Source organism: Anastrepha ludens, chromosome 4 (genome assembly GCF_028408465.1).
Source record: "Anastrepha ludens isolate Willacy chromosome 4, idAnaLude1.1, whole genome shotgun sequence".
Classification (NCBI taxonomy): Eukaryota; Metazoa; Arthropoda; class Insecta; order Diptera; family Tephritidae; genus Anastrepha; species Anastrepha ludens.
The window spans coordinates 24,005,897-24,025,733 of record NC_071500.1 but is presented as its reverse complement, the minus strand read 5'-3'; the positions used below and the strand labels follow the sequence as shown (position 1 = coordinate 24,025,733).

The 19,837-nt window shown below is 35.6% G+C and overlaps 1 protein-coding gene across 5 annotated transcripts in view; it reads right to left on the bottom strand.

Annotated features, from left to right (window-relative positions):
- LOC128860872 (uncharacterized) overlaps positions 1-19,837 on the bottom strand; it is a 55,586-nt gene that overhangs the window by 23,707 nt on the left and 12,042 nt on the right. For 3 of the 5 annotated variants that reach the window (XM_054098651.1, XM_054098654.1, XM_054098655.1), the window contains exon 1: positions 5,280-5,624. The exons of 1 other annotated variant lie outside the window; for it this stretch is intronic. The gene's annotated coding sequence lies outside the window, so the exon portion shown is untranslated. Of the gene's footprint in view, positions 1-5,070; positions 5,134-5,279; positions 5,625-19,837 lie in introns of those variants that run through there. One more of the 5 variants, XM_054098653.1, reaches the window with a different exon arrangement.

Below are 19,837 nucleotides of genomic sequence, written 5' to 3'. Positions count from 1 at the left end.
GGGCTGTTGCGTCAAATGATGATGATGATTTCTCAATATGGTTACCAAAAAGGTGCATACCAATAAAATTAGGATTGCACGCATTGCATTGGATATTCCGAACACTTTGCATTTACACAATACCATTGAGGTGTGGAACTAAGTAGTGAAGCATTTGACTACAACCCCCGTCATTGAAGGAAGCGTTAGCTTTATCTTAAGGTATGAAAAATAATAAATCAGTGATGACTTTGGCATTTAATCCATAAGAGGCAATTACTTTTTGGAACATAATGATTTCTCGACAATTTCGTGAGAATTGTATTCTCTTTTTATTATTTACATACCTACTAAATCAGAAATGTGCCTTCTCGCTAATGGAAGCGAAGTAATGTGGAAAGCGGAAATAATTTTCCGCGATTTCCAAATGGAGTTATGGTGCCAGCATTTGCAGCATAATTTGCGGGAATATACCGAACAGAATTGGCAATAAAATGTGTTCAAAGACAATAGCTGATTTGAAGTAATTTTCATTGAAAGTTTTGTATCTCTAAAACAAGAGCACTCGTTACATATTTCTATATTTAACTTGGTAAAATTTCTGTATATAAAAATATGCACTATTTAATTAAATGGTGCGAGTCTACCTTTCGGGAATGCGTAGATTCGAGTCTCCGTAAATGAAACAGCAAAGTATAGACAATTTTTTTTCTAACAGCGGTCGCCCCTTGGCAGGCAATGCCAAACTTACAAGTGTTTATTCTGTCATGAAAAGGCTTCTAAAAAAACCATTTGTCGTTCGGAGTCGGCTTACAACTGCAAGTACCTCCCTTATGGAACAACATAAAGGCGCACACCACAAATAAGAGAAGTTCGGCCAAACATCTAACGGAATTTTACGCGTCAATTATTTATTTAATTAAATAGATTTAGGGAAGTGCCAAATTCGGTCTGGAACGAACTCTATATAATTTAAACGGACCATTAATTTTTGGAATCAAACAAACTTATACCTTTGATAAAGAGAATTAAACCTTGTAGACGTAAATTTAGTCTTAAAATATAAAAAGTGGGCGTGATGTTCATCCGATCTCAATAATAATTATGTTGGATCTAAGAAAGATGTAGGGCAATACGTGTATTAAGCTTATGCTGATTTTATTGAACCCCAAAGTTAGTCAAAAGCGGGCATGTAGCGCCAAATTTTGAAAACTTTATTTCTGCCGTAGTTCTTGTTTAGGTTCGTAATTTTTACCAAATGTGAGAAATTTTGCTCTATTTATAACACAGATATCACGTTTTTGAGTTAATTATGAGAGATGAGATCGATTTTGTTCATGTTGATTTCAAATTGCCCTTATATCAATGTAAGTGGCGGTACCCTATATGCGATGTGGGCGTGGTTGCCAAGTATTGGTTAGCAAACACCAAATTTCATTGAAATAAGGTATATTAGTTATCGTGCGTACGTACAGACGGACTGACATGGCTAAATGACCTCTGTCATATTTTGAGCCTTTCGTCACACACTAATACTCCGGTTTACGTAATTTCTAAGTAATATGGCTGGATGAGCGAAGGATAACTCTTGCCAACAGGTGCTACTTTGCGCATTTGAGTGGTACAGTTCTCTCTCGACGAACGAAAATAACATTCCACAAGACGCTAATAATCCCGGTACTTCTCTGTGACGCTGAAGCATGGAGAGTCAAACAATCAGATGCTGCCGCTATTGGAGTTTTCGAGGGAAGTACTTCGCAAGATCTTTGGTCCTGCTCGCGAAGATGACGGTTACCGAATTCGAATTAACCACGAGCTGTATGAGCTTTGCGGAGATATTCATATAGTCAAACCAGTCACTTTGTCGTGACTAAGGTGGCTGGGTCACGTCGTCCGTATGTTTACCGTGTTTGAAACGGTAATTTGCGGAGAAGAAGACGTTCTAGTTTGCGGTGGAAGGACTAAATTGAAGATTACTTGGCTTAAGAAACTGGAAAAGGTATGCGGAAAACAGAGACACCTGGCGAGACATCGGTAACGAGTTTTTACGGTCAATTAAGTAGGTAAGTAAGGGGATGAGACCACTTTCTGTGAGTCTGCCCAGCCTTCGCTCGAATGAGTCTTGAGATATTTCGCACTGATGTGTCAAGAAGCGACCACCTTGGCTCCGTGGCACCACAAGATCTACTCAGATTTCTTCGGAGGTCGAATCGAATTTTTAGAAAATTAAAAAGGGAACTCGAGTGCAGTACACTGGACTTAATTGTGTCTGAGTGCTGTATTTCCTAGTCTAGTTGACTGGCGTCACGTGTAAAACGTACCGTGATGCCACAATTAAAAGTATTGCCGCATATAAACAAAAAAGCAACAGATGTTCCTGTCGGGAAAACAAATATTATAAATATTTCGTTGTGTGTAAACAGATTTTTTGTTGGTTCTGAAATATATTATAAAAATATGAGATTTAATAGAATAATAGAATTTATGGTAGTCGTAGACGATGGGGGCGCACATTCGTTTTTCAGGAGCACTTAGTTAGGCATGGCCTTTTCCTTAGTCTTTCAAGCTTTTATCGAAAAGATAAGGGTGTATTTGAATTGATTCAATTGAAATTTCATTTATTTCGTGCATTTAATTTGATATAATAAAAAACACTATTGATAAAAATTTGCGCGACACAAAATTGTTCTTTTTTAAACAGTTATCATTTTCGCCGCCTGTGCTGTACGGCAAAAGTAGAGAGTTTCCAATTTTTGTGCATTTCGACATGGCGTACGTACCGTGGCGCCTTCGACTCAAATGCACATAATCAATTACGCTGTTAGTCAAATTTGCTGCCGCAACGGACGCAACGGACCCAATGTGACGAACCTTTAACAACTTTTCAATATTTTCGTTGCTTTGGAAGTTGCGTCGTTAATATGAGAATGCCTACCGGGTACCAACAGAGAAAATAAATTAATAATTTTAGTCAAGTTTTCTGTGACTTCGAAGTTGCAAACGAACTTTATATAATGCCATCAAGAAATAAGTGAGACTGCCAAATCAAACTGTGAACAAGATTTTGGCGATTTAAACTCAGAATAACAAATCTACACAGACTTTTAAGTTTATACAACGAATTCCTTGCTTTTAGTTTGTATCCTAATTTAATGCTGTTGTTGTGACCATCACATGAATTTTCAAATCTGTATTCGAATTAAAACTTGTTTTCAAAAACAATTCATGAAAATAGATTTTTTCTGTTGAAAAATAAACTTTTCAGCAAAATGACAGACCGGGGACCTGATCGAATAAAAATCTATACAAATGTGCAGATTGACGTGCTGCCATTTGCATAATTTTGATTTGCATCGCGCCGTCAACCGGGGATACATATGTATGTACATCTTTATGCTGTTACATGCAACGGCAAAATTTTCCATTACTACCACGATATATTCGGATGAGAGGCGGAGGGGGAGAGGCCGTGTCCCCAACCACCACTCCCATTATAACGATGAAAGTCCCAACCTCCTAGGGTCCCTATAGAACCCCCAAGAAAAGCTTAAAAATTAGGCTTTTTACGATGGTATTTGCATCTTTATTGAAATATCGTTAAAGAGATGTATAAAGCAATTGTTAACCCAGCAAGCATTTAACTTAGGTAATTGATACATTTATGAAATTTCGTAAAATAATAAATATTATCGTAAAATTTACAAGTGAGCCTGGCGAAAAATTTATTATTTTTATAAAAATTTTATTTTGCAAAAATTTTTTTTTTTTTGTAACATGTACATATGTATTTTAGAACCGGCGAAAATTGCGCGATTTTTCTTTTCAAATTTTTACCATTTATAATTTTTTTTCTTTGTAGCATACATTTCCAAATGAAAAAGCGCCGCAGCCAAAATTTTGGTATAAAATCTCGCGTTATTATTCCAAATATTCACTTTTTATGAAAATATTATTTTATCGCGATTTTTTAATCCATATTTTCACTATTTTTAAAAATAATGATTTATCGATTCATAGCGCGATTTTGTATTTCAAATTTTCACTTTTTATGAAAATATTATTTTATCGCGATTTTTTAATCCAAATCTTCACTATTTTTGAAAATAATGGCTAATTTAACTATTTTAAAAACTACAAAAGTTTTATCGAACCTCATTGTTGGATGACTGGGCTTTTTCGGTTTCTTTTCTCATTATCGTTCCTTTGACAGTTCGTCCCGCACATTTATTTTGCACGGTATTACAAACGTTTAGAAGAACATTTTTAATAATAGAATTTTAATAAAATTCGAAGTATTATTGAGAAAAAATAACTTTAGATAAAATCTTGAATTAATAAGGAGTGTTTGTAAGTGAATATTGTTAGTTTTCTGTGTTTGTATTTAAGTATCTAAAATAAGCGTCTGTATAGAACGGCCGCCGTTGCCGAATGGGTTGGTGCGTGATTACCATTCGAAATTCACAGTGAATCTCGGTGAAACCAAAATTAATAAAAACATTTTTCTAATAGCGGTAGCCTCTCGGCAGGCAATGCCAAACCTCCGAGTGTATTTCTGCTATGAAAAAACTCCTCATAAAAATATCTGCCGTTCGGAGTCGGCTTAAAACTGTTGGTCCCTCCATTTGTGGAACAACATCAAGACGCACGCCACATATAGGAGGAGGGAGCTCGGCCAAACGCGCCAATTATATACATACATATATATATATATATAGGACATTTTTTCAAGGTTATGCATTTTTAACGTTAAATATTGCTTCTAATTCTTAATGGTAATTTATAAGGCGTACTATAAATCACAAGGCTGATATGGTGATTACATTTGTGTGTTATAATTTTTAAATTCGATCTACACACTTAGACATTATAAGAAAATTTATCGTGGTAGCAATGGAAAACCAACCGCATCCAACCTGTGCACAATTTCGTTAAACCAACATTTTTTTAATTAATGACATCTTTAGTTATTTAGCGCTAATTATTATTGAACACAAAATTACGAATCCAGAAAACTACTATTGCATTTTAAGGCTGTTAATTTGATGTTCAATACTGGTACGTAGATGTAAACAAACGTACATGCATACATACCTATACCTTTTATATTTATTTATTACACTTTGCACTCAACTTTTTTTGAATAAATAACGCATTTCGCAGTAGTTTTCAAATTATGGTGGTGTCATATATTGTAATATATATATATTTATATATTATTGTTTTTGTTTTTTACCGTTACAGAAGCAAATGTGTAGTGTCGTTCCTTTAAATTTTCATTTTTAAGAACTTTTTTTACTTACTTAATTTTGTTTTATTGCAATTTTCACGTCACAATAGCGTAATTTTATTAGCGCACTTTTTTTCAAATTAAAATTCTTTAGAAATTCATCAATTCACTTGCGGTTCACATATGTACACATATCTAGGAAATATACAACTACATACATAATCACACTTATTTGTTTTGCATAAGCATCTATGGTTATTTTTATTTAGAACCGAAGCGTCTCTTGCAAATATTTTGCCTATTGCAATGGAATGCTTGAAAATTGTTTTCGTTTACTTTGAGTGTCAATTAATACGTAGTCGTTCAAATTAATGAACGCCACCCGTGGCTGTATCACAGACGAGACTGAATGGCGCAAAGCGGCATTCATCGTCGGATAGCCCCAAGAATGACAGAATAAAAGATTGCGCAGACTGAAGCGAAATCGGAGAGTAATTTTGCTGTGCACGTAATTTAAGAGTTGCTGTGAGAGCAAACTGTAAATACGTTGGGCTAGCTTAATGCGAACAATGCAAGAAGGCAGAAAAGTGCAATTGAAAGTAATTATTAATTGTTTATTATAATTATTAATTATTTATTACAGATCATTAATGTTGATTTTAATAAGGGTAACCATTGAGTAAGTAATCAGTAGTGGCACCCCACATACAAACTAATTTTTGTTCGGGATTGGTACTCTATGTTAGTACTTACTCAATGGTGTAATTCAACTATGGTAATAAGTTTTCATATTTTATTTAATAAATTTTAATAACTTTTGATAGCAAAAAGTGTAGACATCACAAATTATTACGCAAAATGTTCAATTGAAATTCGAAATGGCAATTTGTAAGTAACTGTAAAATACATATATGTACACAATGTGGGTTTTAAGCAAAAAACGTAAACAAAACGATTTATTTGCGTCATAAAATCAGCTGATTCTGCCAAATTCACCGAAAGCGGGTTAGCCAAGTTGAATATATTCAAGGTGATAGCAGACGAGAAAAAGATTCTGCGGAAGATTTGTGGACCTTTGAACGTTGGCGACGGCGAGTATCGCAGGCGATGGAACGATGAGCTGCATGAGCTTTACATAGGGCAGCGAATAAAGATTCAGCAGCTACGCTGGCTGGGTCATGTCTTCCGAATAGATACAAACGCTCCGGCTCTTCTGCGTTGGAAAGGTAAGGTGGAGAAACTTTTGGCTTCACTTGGTGTGTGGCGCAGGTTAGCACGAGAAAGAAACGACTGGCGCGCTTTGTTAAAGTCGGCCAAAATCGCGTAAGCCTTATCGCGCCAATTAAGAAGAAGAAGATAGCCGTAATACAAAAACAACAAGTTACATGTATTTTGTTTTTGCTTTTTAGGCTCAATTGACAAAATGATTATTTCCAAGGCGAATTGGTTGAATAAAGAAAAGCAATAATAGAGAAACCTTTCGAGTATTATTAGTAAAACTTTACCCAAATTTATTATTTACTCCTTAGAGATAAGCAAGAAGTAAAATTGGCGCTTGTAATGGCAACGGTGGAGAATATGGAACAGTGTCCGGCAACCAATGATTCCTTCCACCATAGATTATAATATCTGATGGCCTTAAGTAATCCGGCCGAATCCGCTCTTTTTCTGCAAGATCTGCTCTACACCAACCGTGGCGTACTTTTTTTCAAGTAGTACTTTTTTTCATATTATGTTTTTACCCTAAATTAAATTTCCACTTCCTCATGTTTGTTTGAATTTAATTTAAATGCTGATATCACCTTCTAGAGATATAACTTGGGGTAAGCGGTTCATAAACATAAAAAACGAATATAAGGGAAAAATTTTAGGTTAAAAACATACATCATATAATGACTTATTTTTTATGTAATATTTAATACTTATAAATTTAGAAAACATTATTATAATTTTTATATTTTATTTGAGGAGCTTCTTCATGGCAGAAATACACTCGGAAGTTTGCCATTGCCTGCCGAGGGGCGACCGCTTTTTTTTTAATTTTTTTTCTTAATTTTGGTGTTTCACCGAGATTCAAAGCTATGTTCTCTCTGAATTCCGAATGGTAGTCAAGCACACACCTATTCGGCTACGGCGCCCGATATTTTTTGATAGAGGAACTGTTATTTTGAATAAAAATCTAGTTTATAATACCTACATATCGGTTTGGGGGGATAAAATCCTCTCGGTAGATGGCTGTAGTGATCGATATCTCGTAAAGTACCGATCAATCAATTTAAAGTTTATGCTCGTTGTCAAGGTGACATTTCACACTAAAAAAAATCGTTTGCTGTTTTTTGTTTGGTCCATTGAGTTGTGAGTTATAGGGTGTTAACAATGAAAGTCAACAAAAAGAAAATTAGGTACACTTTACAGTTTTTCTTTGATAAAGACGAAAATGCAAGCCAGGCCGGTGAAATTGTGAATGGTGTTTCCGAGCAATTTTGGTTTCGTCGATTCCGTTCAGGTATATCCGATGTTAAAAAAAAGTCGATAATGTCGAAAATGACACCACAGAAATAAAATCATAAAAATAATCAGAATTGACCGGCAAACTAGTAGTCGTAGCATCGCCCAGGAGCTAATGATCGACCATAAATCAATTTTAAGCCATTTGGCGAAAAATTTACGTACAAAAAATTACGCAATTTCTTTTTCCACAAACAATATATGTACATATATCAAAACAATTTAGTAAATATTACACATATGGAATAAAATACGACTTTTATTAAATAAAATAAACAATATTTTCTAATTAAAATTCGAGCTTTAAAAAAATGTGACTGCATTTCAGCCAGATTTGTTACATTTTTGGCTGCAAAGCTAATTTAGTAACCTTCTATAAACTCCCATCCGCAGGATAGCCCTAATGGTGGCAATCATCAGCGGGGGTACAGTATTTTGAAAATGCGCAGCTTTACGTGAGAAGCGGAATTTCGCAAGTTACGTATAAAAGATTGCAAAATCTATGAAAATATGGTATATCAATATGTGTACCTACAACATGTACAATATATATATATATTATATATAAAAACAAAAATATTTTTGATATTTGTCTTTGGCACACTCTGCCAAATTTATTTATTTTTAACATTCAATTTACCCAGCTTACCGATCATCTGAAACATATGGTATATAATATTCATCTCAGCTGCTTATACACAATATTCAAGTATGTATGCCTGCTTTCACACTTTTGAATAATATCGTTACAGTAGAAGTTAGTGGGACCACGGCAAATTCATACCAGGTGGTAAAAGTCATATAAAAGCAAGGAATTTTGTTTTTGCATTGGGTTGGTTTGAATATCAATATCAGCTAATCACTAACCAAGTATATCACTTTGACATTAAAACCAACAAAATGAAAGAAAAACAAGCTAAATTCTGTCCAGAGCGAACTTTATATACCCACGCACATTAAGGTGATCAATTTAATATGAGCGGGCTGTTAAATTTTGGAATCAAACGCTTAGATAATTAGGGTTATTGCTTGTAATATAATATCATACGGACAGGCGTGAATTTAATTTTTAACATGTAAAAAGTGGGTGTCGAAAAAATAAATAAATAAATAATTGGCGCGTGAATTTCTGTTATGTGTTTGGCCGAGCTCCTCCTCCTATTTGTGGCGTACATCTTAATGTTGTTCCACAAATGGAGGGAACTGCAGTTCTAAGCCGACTCCGAACGGCAAATGGTTTTTTATGAGGAAGTTTTTCGTGGCAGCAAGACACTCGAAGGTTTGCCATTGCCTGCTGAGGGGCGACCTCTAATAGTACAATAAAATAATAATAATACAACTTTTTCTATCATTTTGCTATTTCATGCGCGGCGACTTGAACTCACACACTCCCGAATGGTAGTCACGCACACTAATATGTGTGAACCGTTGTGTGAACAAAATTATAAAATCCTTGGTCACAAGTGCGCACACGGGTATAAAACGAATTAGCTACTCTAGTAACACCAACACCAGCACCAATATGAGACCCTTGGGAAATGTTCGCACTGCTATCGTTAAAGGTGAATACTACAGGCAAATAATTATCAGCTTTTAGGCTGCCCACGTCATTACCAAGAGTCTAAGTATGTGATAAATGGTTCCAGTGAAATACATATGTATGTGTGCTAAGTAATTATGGCACCCTTATGTGACGCCACCCGGCAAAGTGAAAAGTTTGTCAACATTGACATAGCGCGTATGCACGCGTTGGGCAAAGAGACGCACTAAAAGCAAACATAATTTTTATGTTATTATTTTAAACATATTTTTATTTTGACACAGTTTTTTCGAGCAACTTTGTCTTAAAATTTGTGTGTAAATACTTAATTCTAAAATGTGTTCTACATTGGGAAAATATTTTTTATTATTATGACTGAAGTTAATTATTTAAGTTTTTGTTGGTGCTTCTTATATCATGTTGGTGATGTTCAAGGGCATCACCAACATTTTAGGTTAAACAAAAACTGCGAATTTTGTTTTTTAAGCACGCGCCATCTAATTTATAAATCTATGTACGTCCATCTATTTTCGTTTGGAATTTCTTTTCTCTCATTTATTACTTAGAAACCGCGTCAAATATCCCAAGCCATCTTCATTTAATAAGTCCATTTGATCAATTTTTAAGTGTACATATGCATCGGGATAGAAAAACACCCTGAAAGTCCTTAGCATTAAATGGCTATAGCACATGTTAAAGTCTCAGGCTTATCAAAGAAAAAAGTTTTTTTGTTCAAAATTAGCTTTATTCATCAAGGTACTTTTCATCAAGAACAACGCAATCACTCCAGTGCCGTTCTAACATTTCAATACTGCTTTATCCTCAAAAGAGGTCTCAGTTTTAGCTATAACCTCTTCATTCGAGCGAAATTTCTTACGAGCATTTTTTAGGTCTGCGAACAGCCCATAATCGTTGGGAGCAATTCGAAGTTCAATTCATGTTCAGTTTTGCCATTGTTGCCACGTTCTTGCCTTTGGTCAACAGTGAGCAAATTCGGCACCCACTTTGAACAGAGCTTTCTCATAGTCAAATGCTCATGCAATATACAGCCATCGCTTTATTTTGATATCTTTACGATGCCCGCTAACTCAACAAATTTCACTTTTCGATCATTCCAAACGATTTTGTGGATTCTTTTGATGTTTTCTGTGTTACCGCCTAATTTGGGCGTCCCCTGCATTGTACATCACCGGTGTATTTACGACCATGTTTGGAGTCAGTAAACCATTGTTTTATCGTTGTTTCCGATAGAGCGGAGTCCCCATAACACTTTTAAAGCCATTTCTTCGCTTGAAGATTGTTTCTACCCATCAAGAAGGAAGAATCGCGCCCTACAGCATGTGGAACTATCACTTTATTTGGCGAACTTTTTGTAGACCGAATCAACAAAAAACTGGGGCATACCAGTTGGAACTTAGGTTGCGGTATCATAGAACCGACTGTAGTCGAAACCGACATAAGAACGCAACTTGGATAATACAATATGATTTGCCTCTTTTCAGAGCGAATAATTTAAGCCTCCTTGAAATTATATTACACCACTGAAATTGAAATGTAAAATGGTTTTTTTTTTTCTTTTTTTTCAGAAGGTACTAAAAAAGTGAATTATTTAAGTTTAAAGCTCTAATTCGAACCACCGTTCGTTTTTTCGGATAAAATTACTTCAACTACCTTTTAGGTCTGAGAGTTGTACTGCTATAAACATGCATACACACATACATATGTATGTATATTCATTTAAGTTTATGTAGCTGCTGCAAAGAAAACCTGAAGTTAGAAAATAATTCATAATAAAATAAAAATGTAGATTACAACATTAATTCGAACCACCGTTTGCTTTTTATCGGATACAGTTACTACAACTCTTATTTTAGGTCTTCCACTAACAGTATACATACCTACATATCATACTTATATACATACGAGTATAAAATACAAATGGAATCTACCCTGCAGGGCAAAATCTAATAAGAAATAAATTACGAGTTACCAATCGTACGTAATAGTGATTTGCATAATTAAAAATAGGAATACAGTAGGTTCTGTTTTTATGCGGCTTTTTTTTATGCGGTTTTGAAATAGTACGGTTTTTTTTTTAATTGCAAAATGCATGTCGACCTATCGGGTATTGTACATATAAACAAGATTCTAAACCAGCTAAGCAAAAACTCATCACCGATTACATCAGAAATGCTAACCCTACAAGTATGGAACCGCCTGCATAACTATCTAGATCAGACGTGTACATTTCCTCAAGTGACGAAAGTGATTTTACGCCAAATCCTAAACGAACGCGCAACATGTGGGTATTGTCTGATTCTATTTCTGACTTAAATTTATTTTTCGATTCTGACGTTTCTTAAATAAAGATATAATTTAAAAAAATACAATATTTTGTTTATGCGATTTTATTTAATTATTTCAGATTCATGCGGTCTATGGAACGTATCTATAGTTATAATATGGGACTAGTGCCCTTTTTTATGCGATTTTATTACATTATTTCAGATTTATGCGGTTTTAGCACTTTTGAAACATATCTATAGTTTTACTATAGATCTAGTAGCTTTTTTTATGCTGTTTCTTGCGGAAGGTATCTACCGCATAAAAACAGAACCTACTGTACTGCATTTTCCAATTTTCTGAAGACAGACGTATTCAGAGTTCCAGTTAATTTGCCCCGAAATATATGTAAACTTTGATGGCTTTTAAGCCCTGAAAATAAAGACGCAAAATCGATCTCCTCAAAGATGATGATTGCGGGTTTTCTACTACTGCTAAGTCATTAGTTCCTATCATGCGGGGGGCAGCTTCCCAAGGGGACAAATGTTGCCTATGCTGAGTCCAATTCTAGATAGGTGCAATGCTAAACTGCTAAAATTTTAGATTAATTGACGGCGGCCGTTGTAGCCGAATGAGTTTGTGCGTGACTACAATTCAGAATTCAGAGAGAAGGTAGGGTCGAATCTCGATGAAAGACCAACAGAAAGAAACAGTTTTTTCTAATAGCGGTCACCCCTCGGCAGACAATGGCAAACCTCCGAGTGTATTTTTGCCATGAAAAAGCTCCTCATAAAAATTATCTGCCGTTCAGTACAGGCTTAAAACTGTAGGTCCCTCCATTTGTGGAACAACATCAAGACGCACACCACAAATAGAAGGAGGAGCACGGCCAAACACCCAAAACGGGTGTACTCGCAAATTATATATATATATATATATATAGGGCCCGCCATCTATCGTTACGGATTTGAACTAGATATTATTTGAAGAATGGTAACACTTAGCTGTCATCTGATTTGACACAGAAAATTAGTTTTATTCTTCCGCTGAACGAAAATGGTTGTGTATACGCTCAAAGAACGCTGGGAAATATTGCGACATTACTTTGAAAATCATGGTAATGTTGCAGAATTTGTACAAAAATGACGTACGGCAATGGGAAGAAGAAAAGCACCGAATGAAGCGTATGTGCGTTACTATGCGAAAAAAGTAAGAGAAACTGGGTTGCTTATTGACAAGCCAACGCGTGACTGACCAAAAACCGTGCGTACAGCCGAAAATATTGCTACTGTGGCCGAAAGTGTTCGTGAATCACCAGGAACATCAGTTCACCGTCGTTCTCAACAATTGGACATTTCGGAGACATCATTGAGACGAATTTTTTGCGTAAAGACCTTGGTATGGCTAGCCGAAGCAGCCATATGAATGAAGTTGTGTTCCATCATTAACCGGAAGGATTGTACTTCAAAATAAAAAAAAAACTGTTAGGAAAAATATTGAGTAGTTTCTTTTTTATATCATTTTTATTTCCGTAAAGTTATATGGCAGACCCTGTATATATATATATATATATATATGCTTTTAATATATATGACGTTTAACGCATAGCCGTGAACACTATTTTGACTGCTGTTGATGCCGCTTTTAATTTTTAATATTACTAATAAGTTCTGTTTCAAATTTAGTCCGTTATAGACGTCAAATTGTAATGTTTTTTTTAATAAAGTTAGTTTTATTTAATCATGTAAATATGGTTTTAGTTTTCATTCGAAATGGTTACCATTTGCTTTTACAAAAGCATTCAAACGATTGGCTATTCAGCTATTGCAGCACACACTGTTTCCATGGAAATTGGCGTCGCTGCTCGAACCAAAGACTGTTTGAGACTCTCAAAATTTCTCAGAGGTCTTTGACAAGGCATGCTATCCAATTCTGCTCTTTCAGACGGCCTATCTTCTGCGGCTATGAACCCAGGAATATGGTTTTTTAGCCACTGTTGGCCACTGGGTGGTTTTTGCCTAATGGGCTGGAGTAGAATCTTTTTGGAGTATCCAACACTCTCCATTGAAGACCGTTCTACTCAACTGCTTCACCACGCCTTCACATCCTCCTGGTACACTTTTGCCACGGTCTTTACACCTTTTTCGCAGAAATGAAGAGATGTAACGCCTTTACAAGACACTTCCCACCAAACCATTACGAAGGCAGAATGGTGGCTACGCTGAACCTTTAGAACAACATTTTTTGTGTCTTTAGAAGTTTTAGCATAGATTTTGTAGTTTTGTTTATTAAAAACTTATTCAAAACAACAAAATTTTCTCATGTGTGAAAAGAATATTTTCATGGCCGTTGACCAAATGCCACCGAAGAAGCTGCTTGCCTCGGTTGGGTCTAATTTACTTCAAGTGTGTTGTCAAAAGATGACCAGTTGAGTGACGAAGGGTTTTTATGTGGAGATCGTCCCTAATTAGTCTTTACATAGAACTGGTCGATATAATCATTTCCGTGGAAGTGATTTTCTGTTGCCTAAGGGGATTCGGGCGAATTCTTTCTCGAACGGCCTTTATGGCTGCACTGGTTCGAACCACCCGAGAACGACCACTTCTTTTTCTATCTGTCACTGCAGACGTTTGGGAAAAACGATGGATCGTGCGGTAAACAAACATTCTCGAAATTTTAAGTTTTTTCAGCAATACGTAAATGTTTCTCACGGCCGCCGTAGCCGAATGGGTTGGTGCGTGATTACCATTCGGAATTCACAGAGAGGTCGTTGGTTCGAATCTCGATGAAACCAAAATTAATAAAAACATTTTTCTAATAGCGGCCGCCCCTCGGCAGGCAATGGCAAACCTCCGAGTGTATTTCTGCGATGAAAAAGCTCCTCATAAAAATATCTGCCGTTCGGAGTCGGCTTGAAACTGTAGGTCCCTCCATTTGTGGAGCAACATCAAGACGCACACCATAAATAGGAGGAGGAGCTCGGCCAAACACATAACAGAAGTGTACGCGCCAATTATTTTTTTTTTTTTTTTATACATGTTTCTCGCACTTCTACACTTTTGTAATGCAATCACTGCAATGCGATTTTCTGAGCTCCTCACGTCATTGATAACACTAGTTTACACCAAAAATGGTCCTCGACCAAAAGGCGTTTTTTAAACTAATTTGAGGTAGCTGAAACCAAAAATGAATTTTACTTTTTTTCAAAGAACGGTTTCCGAGATATTCCCAAAAAACCTGTTTTTTGGGCAATAGTGCAGTTATTACCTGCAATCTCGAAAACAGTGTGCGCCATTTCTTTGAAGTGCATAAATTTCGAAAGGCACACATATAACCTACATGGCAATATATAATTCGCGTCAATGGAATCAACAGCTGTTGAAAGTTAAAAAAAGGCATTTTTGACGAAATTATCAGAGTTTATTAGCTTTTTTCTGGAAGAAAAAATTTTTTTATATCGACATAAGATAGGTTTTCTGAAAGACAATTTTGTCACCTACATTTTAAGCCTAAGTTTGTCTGAATCGACGAAAAATTGTAGAAGTTATGACCCATAAGGTCAACACGTGTGATTTTGCAGCTTTTGACTTGGCTATGTTTGAGGTCAAAAACACTCTTTTACTCTCAAACTTCTTCTTTTATGTTGCACGGAATCTTCATGAAGTTGCATCCAGCAGTAGTCGCTCATCATTCCTTGATCCCAAAAGCCCTCATAACGCTTTCGTAGCAATATCTTGATGATATCGCTCGCCTTGTTCATCACTTTCCGCCCCCAAATTCGGAGGAAAAAAATCCAAATGACTGTGAAGTAGGTGCATTTTTAACGACATGCGAGCACCTGTTAACCAAAACAAAGTTAATTGTAAATTTTCCAATAATTTTCCAATCAATTTATATATTAAATATATTTTAGAGTATGTACGTTTTACAATACTAACCAATAGTTTTAAAGTATTTCATCATTGTATGAATCAATTGACGGTCGTTGTTGCTCCTGTTGTTTCACAAGAATCCATGAACAACTTTTTGGAAAGCTTTCCAAGCTTTAGCTTCGGAACTGTCAAGGCATTATTGAAATTCTGTGTCCGTAAACAATTTCTTTATCTGTGGACCGACGAATATACCCGCTTTGATTTTCTCTGTTAACAATCTTGGGAACTTGGTTTTCAAGTAAGCGCAGTAAAAAAAAAAACCACCAAAAATGTGAGAATATTGGATACTGGACACAGTTTGGCTACAACTAATTTTAAATGAATCTTATAACAGATTCCAAAGAGACGTTGTACCAAAATTTACTACTCCGATAATAGTCTGCAGATGGTTCGATTTCCTGCAAGGTATTCACACAGAATGAGAGGATACTTATGTATGTACACTAATGTGTGAATGAACACTCTGCATGCACAAGCTGATACACTACAGATTTCATTCAGCTTGAATATCACAGCGTCATTGTAAGTCTCAATTAATGGTATTTGCATTTATTTCGCTTTCAAATCAGAGGCGTATTATATTCACGCCTCGTTATCGTCTCGCAACATCCACCACTCCGGCCCTAACGTCGCCAAACAATGTTGTACAAATACACAAGGATTTTCATCTTGCTCTATAGTAAAAAAAATAAAAAACAAAAATCAAACACAATTGTGTGATAACTAACACACATAGTACACTTACAAACATACACGCAGCTGTATTGTATCCATATGTGGATTTACATATGCACAAACACTACACTATTTGTTTCCTGCGTTCGAAACAAGCTAATATAATTCACATTTCTTGGGTCGTAGTGTTGATAATTTATTTGTTTCTGGATCTTATTATTAACCGTGCATTTTTTAATTTCAATAATTCCACTAGTTCGCTGTCAAAAAAATCCCAGAACAAGATCATGCAATGCCTATGGAAAATCGTTCGCTGAGTTTGAGAACACACAAAATTTTATGCTGTCATTTGGTTTTAGAGATGTCGCCAAATAACGGTTTTTGGTTCCAGAGAAAGGGGTGGATTATAAAAATGGCTCATTTCTGGAAAACCCACTAAGAGATCAAAAGAAGTGCCATATCAAGTTGAAGGTATTTAATTTGACAGCTTTCGTTCATTCTTAATTTTTCATTCAAGCTATTTTTTTAATCTCTGCTAACCAGCATGGATTTATGACTAGTAGATCAACGGTGACAAATCTCGCAGTATATCAGTATAATATTGCATATCTGCTTTTAATAACCGCGCTCAAAATGGATACTGTGCACACTGGTTTTTTTTTTACGGCGTTTGATATGGTTAGTAATTCAAACTCTATTGAACATAATCTCCACTGTTGAGCCAACTTATTAGGCCTCAAAGGTAAAAAACAAATCTGATTTATAAATTTGTTCATTACAAAAGGCGTACACCCACCCAGTACACTATGTAAGTCTTGCTTTGACTTAACTCCTCTATTGGGCGTTTTTAAGAGCTTGAGAACTTAAAATGATAATACAAAGCATCAATATTTTTGGAATGAGTTTTTCTTTTTTTCTTGTTATAATCTGGTAGATAATTTGATGGCACTTACATATTTTTTTTAATTTAATATCCGGCATACATACATAACGGCTGCTTTTCAAGCTATTATCTTGGTTTAAACAGCTGACGCACGTTTCGTATTTTGTTTCACTGTCAAACATCTTCAGTTTGGTCTATAATTTAACCATGAATCGTCTTACAAACGAACAACGCTTGCAAATCATTGAATTATATTATAAAAATGCGCGTTCTGTTAAGAAAGCTTAAAGTCGAAAAATTGTGTTCAGCGACGAAGCTCATTTTTGGATCAATGGGTACGTAAATAAGCGGAATTGTCGATTTTGGAGTGAAGATCAGTCAGAGGAATTGCAAGAGCTGCCAATGTATCCAGAAAAGGTCACAGTTTGGTACGATTTATGGGCTGTAGGTATCATTGGACCGTACTTCTGCAAAGATGCTGTGAATGCAAGACGGTGCCACATGCCACACAGCACGCGTAACAATGGACTTGTTGAGAGGCGAGTTCAGTGAACATTTTATTTCACGTTCGGGACCTGTCAATTGGCCACCCAGATCGTGCGATATAACGCCTTTAGATTATTTTTTGTGGAGCTATGTTAAAGCTCATGTCTATTCAGACAAGCCTGCTTCAATCAACGCATTGGAAGACATTGGACTAAGCGGATGGACCATTTGAAGCGCAGTCGCGGTCAACATATGCGTGAAATAATCTTCAAACATTAAATTATATGTACTGTACTATCGATTTAAATAAAAATGTCATGAATTTTTCTGAATTTTACGTGTGTGTTTTGAAAAACTTTCCTATAGCTCTTAAAAAATCACCCTTATATGTACACGGACATATGTACCGCCGCGGCTACGAGTCACATGGTCCATTTGATCAGTCCACTATTTGACTACATTTTACATTGAAATCTATATGAGCCCAATCAGCAAAAATGCAACGCAACTGAATGTCATTTGGCTTCAATTTTTGCACAAGCTGTAGTTACGTAAGCCAATACCATTACTTAAAATTTTCCAAGTGGTCGAAGGACAAAGGCCAACAAGTTGAGAATGACGACGAATCGACATTTCGGCGTCTTCTTCAACATATCATTCTCTGAACTTCACGATTAGATTTTTTTCAAAGTTAATTTTTACAATTTGGAATCGTTCTTCTTGCGTTAAACGATTTATGATGATTCGTAAAACCTTACTGAACAGAAATGTCAACATAGCTTCCCATTCTCAACTACCAAATCATAGTTATCAATATCGATGCACGCTAAAAAACATGATTTTTCTTATACTAAGTACAACTTCAATTTAGTTTTAAATGAAGTAATTACAACTTGAATTTAGTTTCGAAAATGTTTTTTGATCAGTAAGAAATACAGTATTTATTGGATTGTTAATAAATAAATAAAAATATGTTTACTTTGTTTTCGCGAGTTTTATAGGGTTTTTAATAAGAGGTGTTATTTTGATATTCAAAGAAAAATGCTATTTTTTAATATAAATGATCGGATGTTTATTTCATTGTAAAGAAGGTATGCAGTTAATAGTGGAAAATAACATCAGGCAAATGACCACCACGACCACGTTTACAGGACAATATCCCTTTCATGAAATTTTCCATAACCGAATTGCAAAGTGGCTGCTCTATGTCCTCGATAGCCTCACGAATTCTATCTTTGAGGTCTTGAATCGACCCTGGGCTGTTGGCGTAGACCTTCTCTTTCACGTGGCCCCAAAGAAAAAAGGCACAAGATCTCGGTGGCCAATTGTGATCACCTCTTCGAGAGATAACACGGACCGGAAACTTTCCCCCTAAAGATCCCATTGATTCGTTGCATGTGTGGCACGTAGCGCCGTCTTGTTGAAAATAAACGTTGTCCAGATCAATACCATCCAATTCCGGCCATACAAAATCGTTAATCATCTCTCGATAGCGCAATCGTATTTAAAATAACACCTGTTATTGGAGAACCCTTTGTTATATTAAGTCGTGTACACGCATTTACCCAAAAGTGGTCGTGGCAACGCCCATTTTTCAAAAATGAAACAAAATTTGAACGTATTTATTTTCTTGTGCTCATTAATTGTGCCAAATGTTTGTAACTTTGCATCATTTCTAAACAGATGTAAAGTTTTTTTGTTTGCATTGCTTTTTTTTATAGTATAGTTTTTGGAACTTCCCTGCAGCCAAAAGGAAAGGATTATCCACATCCCGCAGCAAACGTCGATTCACTGTTTGAGGCTTTTTGAATTCAAACTACTAATTCTTGTTTCCTCGTTTAATTTAACCACAACAAAATTGTTGTCGTTTAATTTGCGATAATCGACATGTTAACCAAGCAGCTGGTTTTGTCTTATCGATTTTCGTTATGAAATGGGTAACCGAATGGCAAAGTCGTTAAAATTGTGGTTGACTAAAGATAACACAGCGAATATCGTTAAAATGTGTTAGTGAATCGCACCACTGGCTTGAATCAACTTTAGGATTTTTACTTGTATTAAACACACATACATACATACAATATATGTATGTTCGCTTCAGGTACAAGTTTCAGCTTTTTTTTGTTAAAGTGCTTTTTAAGAGAAATTTTAAACTTATTACTTTTTCAGGTATTAATGGCAGCAGTTCTTGATCGAGAGACAGATATGAGCTAAGTTGAGATGAGTCTATAAGATTTAGGGCGCATTGTATACTTTTTTGAATAACATCTTTAACTATGATATATTAGCTGCAATTCATGTTCAACGTACCTTTTTAATGTGCG